The sequence below is a fragment of the Pseudophryne corroboree genome, assembly GCF_028390025.1.
Source record: "Pseudophryne corroboree isolate aPseCor3 chromosome 3 unlocalized genomic scaffold, aPseCor3.hap2 SUPER_3_unloc_69, whole genome shotgun sequence".
Lineage (NCBI taxonomy): Eukaryota > Metazoa > Chordata > Amphibia > Anura > Myobatrachidae > Pseudophryne > Pseudophryne corroboree.
The window spans coordinates 635,493-648,561 of record NW_026967562.1 but is presented as its reverse complement, the minus strand read 5'-3'; the positions used below and the strand labels follow the sequence as shown (position 1 = coordinate 648,561).

Here is a 13,069-nt window from a genome sequence, read left to right as displayed (position 1 = left end):
CGGTTGAATACCGGATCCTAAAGGAAAAGGGCATTCCGGAGGAAGTCATTCCTACGCTGATAAAAGCCAGGAAAGAAGTAACCGCAAACCATTATCACCGTATTTGGCGAAAGTATGTTGCGTGGTGTGAGGCCAGGAAGGCCCCAACAGAGGTATTTCAACTGGGTCGATTTCTGCACTTCCTACAGTCAGGAGTGACTATGGGCCTAAAATTGGGTTCCATTAAGGTCCAGATTTCGGCTCTGTCGATTTTCTTCCAGAAAGAACTGGCTTCACTACCTGAAGCTCAGACATTTGTAAAGGGAGTGCTGCATATTCAGCCCCCTTTTGTGCCTCCAGTGGCACCTTGGGATCTCAACGTGGTGTTGAGTTTCCTAAAATCACATTGGTTTGAGCCGCTTAAAACCGTGGATCTGAAATATCTCACGTGGAAAGTGGTCAGGTTATTGGCCTTGGCTTCGGCCAGGCGTGTATCAGAATTGGCGGCTTTGTCATGTAAAAGCTCTTATCTGATTTTCCATATGGATAGGGCAGAATTGAGGACTCGTCCCCAGTTTCTCCCTAAGGTGGTATCAGCTTTTCACTTGAACCAACCTATTGTAGTGCCTGCGGCTTCTAGGGACTTGGAGGATTCCAAGTTGCTGGACATAGTCAGGGCCTTGAAAATGTATGTTTCCAGGACGGCTGGAGTCAGGAAAACTGACTCGCTATTTATCCTGTATGCACCCACCAAGCTGGGTGCTCCTGCTTCTAAGCAGACTATTGCTCGCTGGATTTGTAGCACAATTCAGCTGGCGCATTCTGCGGCTGGACTGCCGCAGCCTAAATCAGTAAAAGCCCATTCCATGAGGAAAGTGGGCTCATCTTGGGCGGCTGCCCGAGGGGTCTCGGCTTTACAACTTTGCCGAGCTGCTACTTGGTCAGGGGCAAACACGTTTGCTAAATTCTACAAATTTGATACCCTGGCTGAGGTGGACCTTGAGTTCTCTCATTCGGTGCTGCAGAGTCATCCGCACTCTCCCGCCCGTTTGGGAGCTTTGGTATAATCCCCATGGTCCTTACGGAGTTCCCAGCATCCACTAGGACGTCAGAGAAAATAAGATTTTACTCACCGGTAAATCTATTTCTCATAGTCCGTAGTGGATGCTGGGCGCCCATCCCAAGTGCTTATTGTCTGCAATACTTATATATAGTTATTGCCTAACTAAAGGGTTATTGTTGTGAGCCATCTATTGAGAGGCTCAAGTTATAGTTCATACTGTTAACTAGGTATAGTATCACGAGTTACACGGTGTGATTGGTGTGGCTGGTATGAGTCTTACCCGGGATTCAAATCCTTCCTTATTGTGTCCGCTCTTCCGGGCACAGTATCCTAACTGAGACTTGGAGGAGGGTCATAGGGGGAGGAGCCAGTGCACACCAGGTAGTCCTAAAGCTTTACTTTTGTGCCCAGTCTCCTGCGGAGCCGCTATTCCCCATGGTCCTTACGGAGTTCCCAGCATCCACTACGGACTACGAGAAATAGAATTATCGGTAAGTAAATTCTTATTTATTTATATATCTATATGTGTATATTTATATAAATTATATATATATATATATATATATATATATATATATATATATATATATATACACATACATACATACATACATAGAACAGCCAGTCAGGCGGCACTCCAATTACTTCAAATGATTCACATAAAGCATGCCGGTGCTCTCCAATTGAAGAAAGAAACGTATTCCTCAAACATAAAACGTCTGTGCAGGCGGCACTTACGGCGGAGAAACAGGACAAGAGCCAAAGTTGCTGTCATATACATACAAAAATAGGTATATGTGTGTAATATACATATATATATATATATATATATATAATGCCCAGAACGATCCGGCACTCCCTCCGTCCCCACGGACTCCACAATATTGCTCCTGTGCCCTCCTCTTTGAGAGACAGCCCGTCCCTCACACATACATATGTGTGTATATATATATATATATATATATACTCTCCCAATAACAGAGTCACTCCTGGGCTACATACTTAGTGGAAAATCAAGGTGCTTTAATCTTCAACGTTTCGGGGTACTGCCCCCCCGTCATCAGGATGTGTGTCCTGATGACGGGGGGCAGTACCCCGAAACGTTGAAGATTAAAGCACCTTGATTTTCCACTAACTATGTAGCCCAGGAGTGACTCTGTTATTGGGAGAGCATGTTTGAGGTTGGCAGGCCTCTGGAGCGCACCCTGGCAAGCTATTGAAATATCCTGTGGAGTGCCGGCTGTTCGAGTTGTGTGTGTATATATATATATATATATATATATATATATATTGTCAAAGTCAGAAAAATATCGCGCTACACGTTGCCATATATTCACCTCATGCGCGTGCTCGCTGCACACGCACTTTCACTGGCGTGCGTGCACATACTCGCAAATGCGTGACGACGCTTCTATGAGCGTACGCTCAAGCGCATGGTATGTGCACTTACGGTAGAGTTTGTGCGCGTCTAGCGAGCGACTCAATCGCTGGATAATAAATCCATATAGCAGGTTTTATTGGTAATGTTCCTTTTAGTTATAACTGTAAGTTTGGTTAATGTTACTTGTTCACGGACTTGGGAATCCCTCTTTACGTGGTACAAAGGGTCTGATTAAGGTAGAACAGTTGTGTCTGGTACCTAACCGAAGAGTATTTTAATAGCAATAATCCGGTGTTGGTTAGGTATAGATTAAACGCTCCTGCATATAGTTATGGCCATTAGTAGTTTCTGGACATTTCATATATTTGCAGTTCATTACCCATGCGGCGGGAATCCGGAGATTCCCTCCCACCTGAGCTGTTTGTAATAGCCACAGCCCACCTGTTCAAACTAACCTATGACCTTTTGTTATGATGCGAGGAGACATTCCTGTGTCCAATGAACAATGAGATTATAGGTCCCTTTATAGTATACTGTATGCAGTGTATATAAGGACAAGCCGACCTGGTCCAGCTCCATTCTCTACTCTTTTCAACGGTTCTCATCACTGATAATCGGGAGCTGGATATCCGGAAGGCGCATGCGATTGTTCCCCTTTGTGCGTAAGTTCTCTGCAACCATTTTACCTCATGTTTATTGTAAGCCACTCTCTCTCTCTCTCTCTCTCTCTCTCTCTCTCTCTCTCTCTCTCTCCTTTCCCTTAAATGTAATTGTGCCACAATTGTATATTTCTGTCTAGATAACCTGTTAGAATTATATGTTAGTGTGTAGTGTATGACTTGTTAACTGTTTCTCTTTCCAATATAACTTAAGACTCTTGTTAGTAAAGGCGTTGGAACCTTAGCACGGTATTGTGTGTTCATTATATTGCAAAGGGTAATAAGAGCGTCTCGATCGCTCAAACAGCTTTAGTATTATTAAGGTTAAGCAGCGTTATATCGCTACAGTGTTTCAGAACAAGGTTTACAGCATAAGAGTGTCCTTTCTGTGTGTTACATTCTAGGTTTATTGATTGTCATAGTGTGAGCGTCTGCGCCGCTCGTGGTCTCGAGCGTCCGCTACACTGGTAGCGTATCATTACGTTAGTCGGCAGCCTATAGCGTGCTTGACTCTACGCATTTAGCCGTGAGCGAACGTGCCGCTCGTGCGTCTCGACCTCGGATAAGCGTCCGCTACGCTAAGTGTGTACCCTTACGGAATCTCATACGCCAATTGCGTATTTAGTCTCTTACCCATAGAGTAAAGGTTATAAGGTAATCAATATCAGCATTATCAAAAAAATAAATAAATATATATATATATATATATATATATATATATATATATATCTTAATGTGGGATACTGGTTTAAATTTTTTTTACCTGTCAGTGAGCAGTCACAGTGTATATCGTACTCTGACTGCAGCCAGGCATATTAGCCCCGGCCCCCTTTGCTGATAGTGTGGTGGTGATAGATGCGGCCGCGGCGCCAGAGACTCCCGCCTCCGTCCTCTTTCTAGCCGGGTGCGCGCGTGTGACGTCACATGCACGTGTGACATCACACGCGCGATGTGCCGCCGTCCGCATCCCGGAAGCCCAGGGAGCCGCGTCTAGTGCTGCTGATTCCCTACAGCAGGTCAGTTGCTGTCGGGGAGCCAGCGGAAGCTATTGTTACACACGAACTGGGCTCAATAGCGCCCCCTGCAGCCCAGCACCCGGGGCACGTGCCTCCCTAGCCCCCCCTAGTTTCTGCCCTGCTGATAGGTCCTCTACTATCCACGCCCCCAACTATTACCTTTAGTAATCAGGTGGCGAGCGATGCGAGCCCCCGAGGGTTCTTTTTGGGTACCCTGTTTGGCCGTAGCTCCTCCCCCTGGCCACGTCAGAAGTTCCCTTCTCCACTCCGAGATAGAACCAACCATATTACCAGTGTTATACACATACTGATGATACAAGGTTGTCCCACATAGGGGGGTGGTATACACACATAGGGTGACGGTATACGCGTGGGGGGGTGTTATACACACATAGGGTGACGGTATACGCATGGGGTGGTGGTATACACACATAGGGGGGTGGTATACACTGGAACGCAGAAGTCAGCCGCAGCCTGGCGAGGGGACGTCGTCCAGCACGGCTTTTCAGCCTACGCAGTCAACACGGAGCCTTATCTTCCGATGTATCTGTAGGGGTTGATGCCGACTTCCTGAGTCCCTTTGTCACACCGTACCTCCTGTGATCCGTGCAAGGATCTGTGTCCTGTACGGTGAACGCTCTCGCTCCTGTTTCTCCAACGCATTTCAGCCAATTGCATGCCGCTTTCTGGGAATTGTGGCTAATGTAGTCCTCCATGTCTGCTATTTGTGTGTGTGTCGGATCACTTATATCTATAGTAATAATACAGGGACATGACTGGGGAGGTGAGGGGATCTGGGAGCATTACAGTGATGTCACTTATATCTATAGTTATAATACTGGGACATGACTGGGGAGGTGAGGGGATCTGGGAGCGTCACATGATATCACTTATTTTAAGTGATGTCACTTTGACGCTCGCAGATCCCCTCACCTCACCAGTCATGTCCCTGTTTTATTACTATAGATATAATATATCTATAGTAATAGTACAGGGACATGACGGGAGGTTAGGGGATCTGGGAGCATCACAGTGACATCATTTATATCTATAGTAACAATACAGGGACATCACTGTGGAGGTGAGGGGATCTGGGAATGTCACAGTGACATCACTTATATCTATAGTTATAATACAGGGACATGACTGGGGAGGTGAGTGGACCTGGGAGCATCACAGTGACATTGCATATCTATAGTAATAAAACAGACATGACTGGAGAGGTGATGAGATCTGGGAGCGTCAGTGACATCACTTATATCTATAGTAATGTAACCCCTCTTTTACCTGGGGGTACAGTGTATATGTGCAATGTGCCTCCACCCAAGCTATTTAGAGCCCAATACTCTAATCACTTAAGAAATAACCTACCCCTAGAGTGGTCGCCTATAACATTAGTATGTGATGTAACCAGATAGGACTATGCACATTTACCTATGGTACCTTTCCTTTGTGATTTCAGGCTCTTCCACAGATACGGAGACCGTTCCACCGGTAAGTATACTAGCTTTAATATGCAAGAAGTTATAGGCCACCTTATACAGTTATATCATATAATACTCAAACCATGAACCGTTCTACTAATATACCCCGCCTATACATAATAATATACCCCGCCTATACATAATAATATACCCCACCTATACATAATAATATACCCCACCTGTTCATAATAATATACCCCACCTATACATAATAATATACCCCACCTATACATAATAATATACCCCACCTATACAAAATAATATACCCCACCGATACATAATAATATACCCCACCGATACATAATAATATACCCCACCGATACATAATAATATACCCCACCGATACAAAATAATATACCCCACCGATACATAATAATATACCCCACCGATACATAATAATATACCCCACCTATACATAATAATATACCCCACCTATACATTATAATATACCCCACCTATACATAATAATATACCCCACCTATACATAATAATATACCCCACCTATACATAATAATATACCCACCTATACATGGTAATATACCCCACCTATACATAATAATATACCCCACCTATACATAATAATATACCCCACCTATACATAATAATATACCCCACCTATACATAATAATATACCCCACCTATACATAATGATATACCCCACTATGCATAATAATATACCCCACCTATGCATAATAATATACCCCACCTATACATAATAATATACTCCACCTATACATAATAATATACCCCACCTATACATAATAATATACCCCACCTATATATAATGATATACCCCACCTATACATAATAATATACCCCACCTATACATAATAATATACCCCACCTATACATAATAATATACCCCACCTATACATAATAATATACCCCGCCTATACATAATAATATACCCCGCCTATACATAATCATATACCCCACCTGTACATAATAATATACCCCACCTGTACATAATCATATACCCCACCTATACATAATCATATACCCACCTATACATAATCATATACCCCACCTATACATAATCATATACCCCACCTATACATAATAATATACCCACCTATACATAATAATATACCCCACCTATACATAATAATATACCCCACCTATACATAATAATATACCCCACCTATACATAATAATATACCCCACCTATACATAATAATATACCCCACCTATACATAATCATATACCCCACCTATACATAATCATATACCCCACCTATACATAATCATATACCCCACCTATACATAATCATATACCCCACCTATACATAATCATATACCCCACCTATACATAATAATATACCCACCTATACATAATAATATACCCCACCTATACATAATAATATACCCCACCTATACATAATAATATACCCCACCTATACATAATAATATACCCACCTATACATAATAATATACCCCACCTATACATAATAATATACCCCACCTATACATAATCATATACCCCACCTATACATAATCATATACCCCACCTATACATAATAATATACCCCACCTATACATAATCATATACCCCACCTATACATAATAATATACCCCACCTATACATAATCATATACCCCACCTATACATAATAATATACCCACCTATACATAATAATATACCCCACCTATACATAATAATATACCCCACCTATACATAATATTATACCCCACCTATACATAATAATATACCCCACCTATACATAATCATATACCCCACCTATACATAATCATATACCCCACCTATACATAATCATATACCCCACCTATACATAATAATATACCCCACCTATACATAATAATATACCCCACCTATACATAATAATATACCCCACCTATACATAATCATATACCCCACCTATACATAATAATATACCCCACCTATACATAATAATATACCCCACCTATACATAATAATATACCTCACCTATACATAATAATATACTCCACCTATACATAATAATATACCCCACCTATACATAATATTATACCCCACCTATACATAATAATATACCCCACCTATACATAATCATATACCCCACCTATACATAATCATATACCCCACCTATACATAATAATATACCCCACCTATACATAATAATATACCCCACCTATACATAATAATATACCCCACCTATACATAATCATATACCCCACCTATACATAATAATATACCCCACCTATACATAATAATATACCCCACCTATACATAATAATATACCTCACCTATACATAATAATATACTCCACCTATACATAATAATATACCCCACCTATACATAATAATATACCCCACCTATACATAATAATATACCCCACCTATACATAATAATATATCCCACCTATACATAATAATATACCCCACCTATACATAATAATATACCCCACCTATACATAATAATATACCCCTCCTATACATAATAATATACCCCACCTATACATAATAATATACTCCACCTATACATAATAATATACCCCACCTATACATAATAATGTACCCCACCTATACATAATAATATACCCCACCATAAGGTAATGCATACAATACATAAAATATGATTCCATAAGAAAGTTGTGGGCTGCGTTTGAAAAACCACCCGGGTTCTCTTACTATAATCGTGCACGGTTGGGGCCCTTTCGTGTCTGTGTATAAGAAGTACTCTGGGTTATATGGGTATCCACTTGGAGCAATTGTCCTCACGATTGTTGAGCAATCCCTACTTTACGGCAATGAACAGCATGGTTTCCATGGAAGATCTAATTGTAGCGCTCCTAGACAACCTGAAACAGGAAGGTAGTACGTGGAGCTGTCCACCCTGGAATCACTGACACCCGTGGTCTACTCGTTACATATAGTGGGGGATGATCTGTGTTACCTGTCCCAGTATAAGCGTAGCCCCACTGTAGATCCGTGGGTGTGGCTCCAGAACATACAGAAGTCCCGGTTATTGGGACCTGTCTCTGATAGGTGAGGGGTGCTTAGTCTCCCTAGTGTACCATTTCCAAGTTTAAGTGACTAGCAAATGACTATAATTGTTAGGTCTGTTGATATACACATTGCAGCACTGTGCAATATAATGAATATAAACAAATTTTTGGAATTCCATTAATGCATCAAGGCCTGATGACGCCCTCTTAGCAATGAAATGTTATTTCTCATACGTCCTAGAGGATGCTGGGGATTCCAAAAGGACCATGGGGTATAGACGGATCCGCAGGAGCTTGGGCACACTACAAAAGACTTAAAACTGGGTGTGAACTGGCTCCTCCCTCTATGCCCCTCCTCCAGACCTCAGTTAGACTTTGTGCCAGGAGTGATGGGTCACACACTAGGGGAGCTCTACTGAGTTTCTCTGAAAGACTTTTTGTTAGGTTTTTTATTTTCAGGGAGACCTGCTGGCTACAGGCTCCCTGCAGTGTGGGACTGAGGGGAGAGAAGCAGGACCTACTTCTGTGAGTTTCAAGGCTCTGCTTCTCGGCTACTGCACACCATTAGCTCCAGAGGGTTCGATCACTTGGTGCGCCTAGCTGCTTGTTCCCGGAGCCACGCCGTCACCCCCCTCACAGAAGCCAGAAGTAAGAAGTCGGGTGAGTATGAGAAAAACAGAAGACTTCAGTGACGGCAGAAGACTTCAGTAACGGAGGTACAGTGATGGTGCTGCGCTCCATGTTCCCACACACCAACGCACTCACAGGGTGCAGGGCGCTGGGGGGGGGGAGCGCCCTGGGCAGCAAGTTACTGGTCTGCTTAATGTTTAAATCGTTACCCCCGCCAACATATGTTAACGATTCCCCGCCACCGCTTTTGCAGGGCGCGGGGGTGGGAGCGCCCTGGGCAGCGAGTCAGTTTTGTGCACTGTTATTGCTCGCGCTGCCGGGGGCTCCGTCTACAGACCCCCGCAGGCATGTTTTAGCGCACCACGTCCCTGTCGGCTGCCGGGGGTGCAGGGCGCCGGGGATTGGGTGGCGCCCTGGGCAGCATAGATATGCGGGCTGTAGAGCTCCCGAGCGCCGCACATGATAACCCGCTAGGAGACCGGCGGGTGCGCGACGCTCGGGGCTCCCGCATGCCGATCGGCAGCGGGGGGGTGCAGGACGCCGGGGTATGGTGGCGTCCTGGCCAGCATGACTATGGGGAGTGTAGGTCTCCCGGCGCCGCATACGAAGTCCCGCCAGAACAGCGCGGGGTACGCGACGCGCCGGGATTCCACATGCTGATGCCTGGGATGCAGGGCGCGCAGGAGGCGCCCTGAGCGGCATGGATCGGGGTAAATATGTTTTAACATATTAGGCTACTCGATCTATGGGTCTTTTGATATTACAGACTATAGCCGCCGAGAGGCTATAGCACGGAGCCAGCGCCATTTTCCCTCCTGTCCCCGCCAAGCAAACACAGTAAGGGACATAGTGTTTGGAGGGTATGTTGCCCCTCTCAGAGATAAAACACCTGTGTTTAGGGTCCCCGGCTCCATATGGGTATATATATATATATATATACATATTTATATACGAGCGGGCTTAAGCACGCCGGGAGGGGTGGAGCTTTGCCCTCACGAGAGAGACCAGCGCCATTTCCTAAGTCCCCCACTGGTTCTTGCTGTGTACTAGAAAGGTGGGGGGGGGGCGCAGGGTTTTAATGCGATATGGGTGTCATACCATTGGGAGGACAAAATCTATGCAATGCACAAATGCGCTGTTTCCCGGTTTGTTTCCCACTATCCGTTAGTCGACATGTCGACAGGTGTGAGGGGTCACAAGCTGCTGTGGAAATAACTGTCGCTTTCGCTGGTGAATGGTACTTGATTCGGAAAATTAAGTATTAGTAAGTTGGCGTTTGTGTACTTAAAACTGTAAACACGCTAGGGATGCCCGGGCGGCATCGACTGTAATCTCAGTGGTAAAAGTGTTAATAGGCTGTTATGCCCTTAGTATTTTAGAAATTGTATTCGTTGCCTCCCTCAGACCTTTCGGGGTTTCTATGGCCAACTGATTACTGTTTCTGGCTGTCGACATTGATTTCGTTTCTGTCGACTATAATGTCCCTGATAGATCTACTTTGGTACATGGTCGTACACATTCACAACACATTACTGTCTATAGGGACCCGATAGGTCGGGACAATCCACTTGCGTATACGTTATATCTATATGTTTATATATATGTAGATATAGCTTTAGTTATGCAGGGTTAGGATATATGTTCGTTGGTGTGTATTATATGATATATGTATAAGACAAAGCTGTGACTCATGTGGTAGCGGTTCCACACTACAGCATCAAGGGTCATAGGATCAAAACCCATGGATGAGCAATTATCAGGAATGCTGAATTATTGATATTTTTATCATGTGCTGCTCACTCTGTTGATTATGCTCTAGATTGGCCGTGAGGAGTTGGGTTGGACCCTCTCAAGGTGTCCGAATATGATTCTCTTCACAACGCGGAGAGACAATCATGACAGTCAACTCCTGGTCGACGCAGAGCCCGGTCGCAAGGGATCATACACAGGCAGCTAAGTGAAATTCTATTCCTATACTTTGACCTTTTTTTGCATTGTCTGCATTTGAGGGAGTGTGGTGTTCGAGTAGACATCACATAGAGTTACCTTATCTAGAGTAGGTAGGCTTGCCTATGTTTATTCCAATTATAGCAGGCTGCCACATGACGGCAGGAGGTATGACCGGAAAATTGCGGAGGATGTCTCCGGGAGAAGCTGGTCGCAGGTATACAGCTGTTTGGCGTGGCCTATGATCAGTCAAGCTCGGCGGATATCAATGGTAAGTCTAACTTTGTGAGTTAGCCTCCTTCGAAAACGGTTAGTGATGCATTCTTTTGTGGGATGCAGTCATGTTTTCACCGCTTCGATGCCGCTCTTTTATTTTCATTTCTGCATAGACGATGGAAGGTGAAAAGGTAAGAGTTCTGCAGCCTTGTTAGGTTAGCAGAAGTGGAGGTCTGTTTCTGTTTCCACTATATCCATCACTCTCGCTGAGTTTATCTGGCTGGTCTCCACTCCGGTGACCACTGGTTTACTACTTTTCAGTTAGTCTGAGAATAGACTAGGACTTGTGAGTGGTGGTACACTCTGGGTTACGGCTGTTTCCCCTTACTGTTTGTTCCAATAGATCTTGCCTCTCCCCTGTGGAAGGGGAGGTAGCACGCGACGCCGTACAGAGCTGCGTCATGTACAGGGCATAGTCTGGTTGTCTCTGTAAAAGGGTGCATATTGTGGTTTATCTCTGACTGTGCTTCGGCGCAGGAATTGGCCTTTTGTTCCCAACGACGCAGATATTCGAAGTGGGTTTCCGGGTATATACTGACCGATTAAGGTTCAGGTGGTTTTCCTGTGGAACGTCATCATCAATAGGCTTCATTAATAAGACAGGGCCTTTTATTTTGGTGAGCAGGTCTACTACCAGAGTGGTTGGCATAGGACCAGTTTGAAATGTGGTCCGGGTATTACCTGTGCATACACAGGAATATAATCAAAAGGCCAGGACATCCCTCCTGTGGTGTCTGCTCGGTTCTTTTCTTCTATAGGAAAGAAGGTTAGGGATCCAGGTTTAGATCCTGGTGTCCGTGAATATAGATCTCCGAAGCTGGGGAGCAGTCCTTGGCAAGGGATGTATTTTCAGAGGTTGAGGTCAAGTTGGGAAACTTGTCTGCTGTAGGCTTTCTTGAATTAAGAGCTATTTTTTGACGAACGTATTCTTCGTGTTCTGTCGTGTTAATTCGGCCAGAAGACTTGTCAGCAATGGCGTAAGTAAGCCGCTAGGGCGGAACAAGGAATAAGCAGAAATGGCAGAAGATGCACAGTTTGCAGTTGAGTGGGAAGTCTGGTAGACGCTGTGTTAGCAGTCTTCGTTCCGGAGGTAAACGACGGAGAAATAGATTTCCTTTGCGGACACGATATCCAGCCGGGAAGGATACTGTCATCATCAAGAAGCTTTCCCAGACGTGACAGATCTTGGTGGAGTGTCGCAATTGGATATGTTGGCGTCTCGCCTCAACGAGAGGCCTTGAGGAGATTGTTCCAGGTTAAGGGACACTCAGGATATAGCAGTGGACATCCTCGTGACACAGTGGGTGTTTTTAGTCGGTCTAGATGGCCTCTCCGCTTTCACTTTTCTGACATTGGTAAGCGTAAGATGATTGAGGGTTCTGATGAGCCTCTGAAATCCAGCCTAACCAGCGAGGGTTGGCTATGTAGTTTTTCATGGTTTACTCATAGAAAATGACTGCCCTCTTCCTTTGCGTGAGGTAATGTTACAACAAGGTCGGGGCGTGTATCAGTACTTACTGCGGCTGTGTCTAACGGCGGGGCGGTTGAATGTTGTATCCTACGCCGAATGGGTGTTCCCAGTAAAGTTGTTTCTTCAATTCTTCGGGATAGGAAAGAACAGACGGCACAGCGTTACCACCGTTGTTGGAGTAATTATGTGTCTCGGTGTGTATCCAGGAAGGTTCCTATGG

At 44.3% G+C, this 13,069-nt stretch overlaps 1 protein-coding gene across 1 annotated transcript in view; it reads left to right on the top strand.

The window, feature by feature from the left end:
• LOC134984595 (gastrula zinc finger protein XlCGF26.1-like) overlaps positions 1–13,069 on the top strand; it is a 77,479-nt gene that overhangs the window by 10,776 nt on the left and 53,634 nt on the right. The window contains exon 2 of the mRNA XM_063950144.1: positions 5,561–5,592. The gene's annotated coding sequence lies outside the window, so the exon portion shown is untranslated. The remainder of the gene's footprint in view (positions 1–5,560; positions 5,593–13,069) is intronic.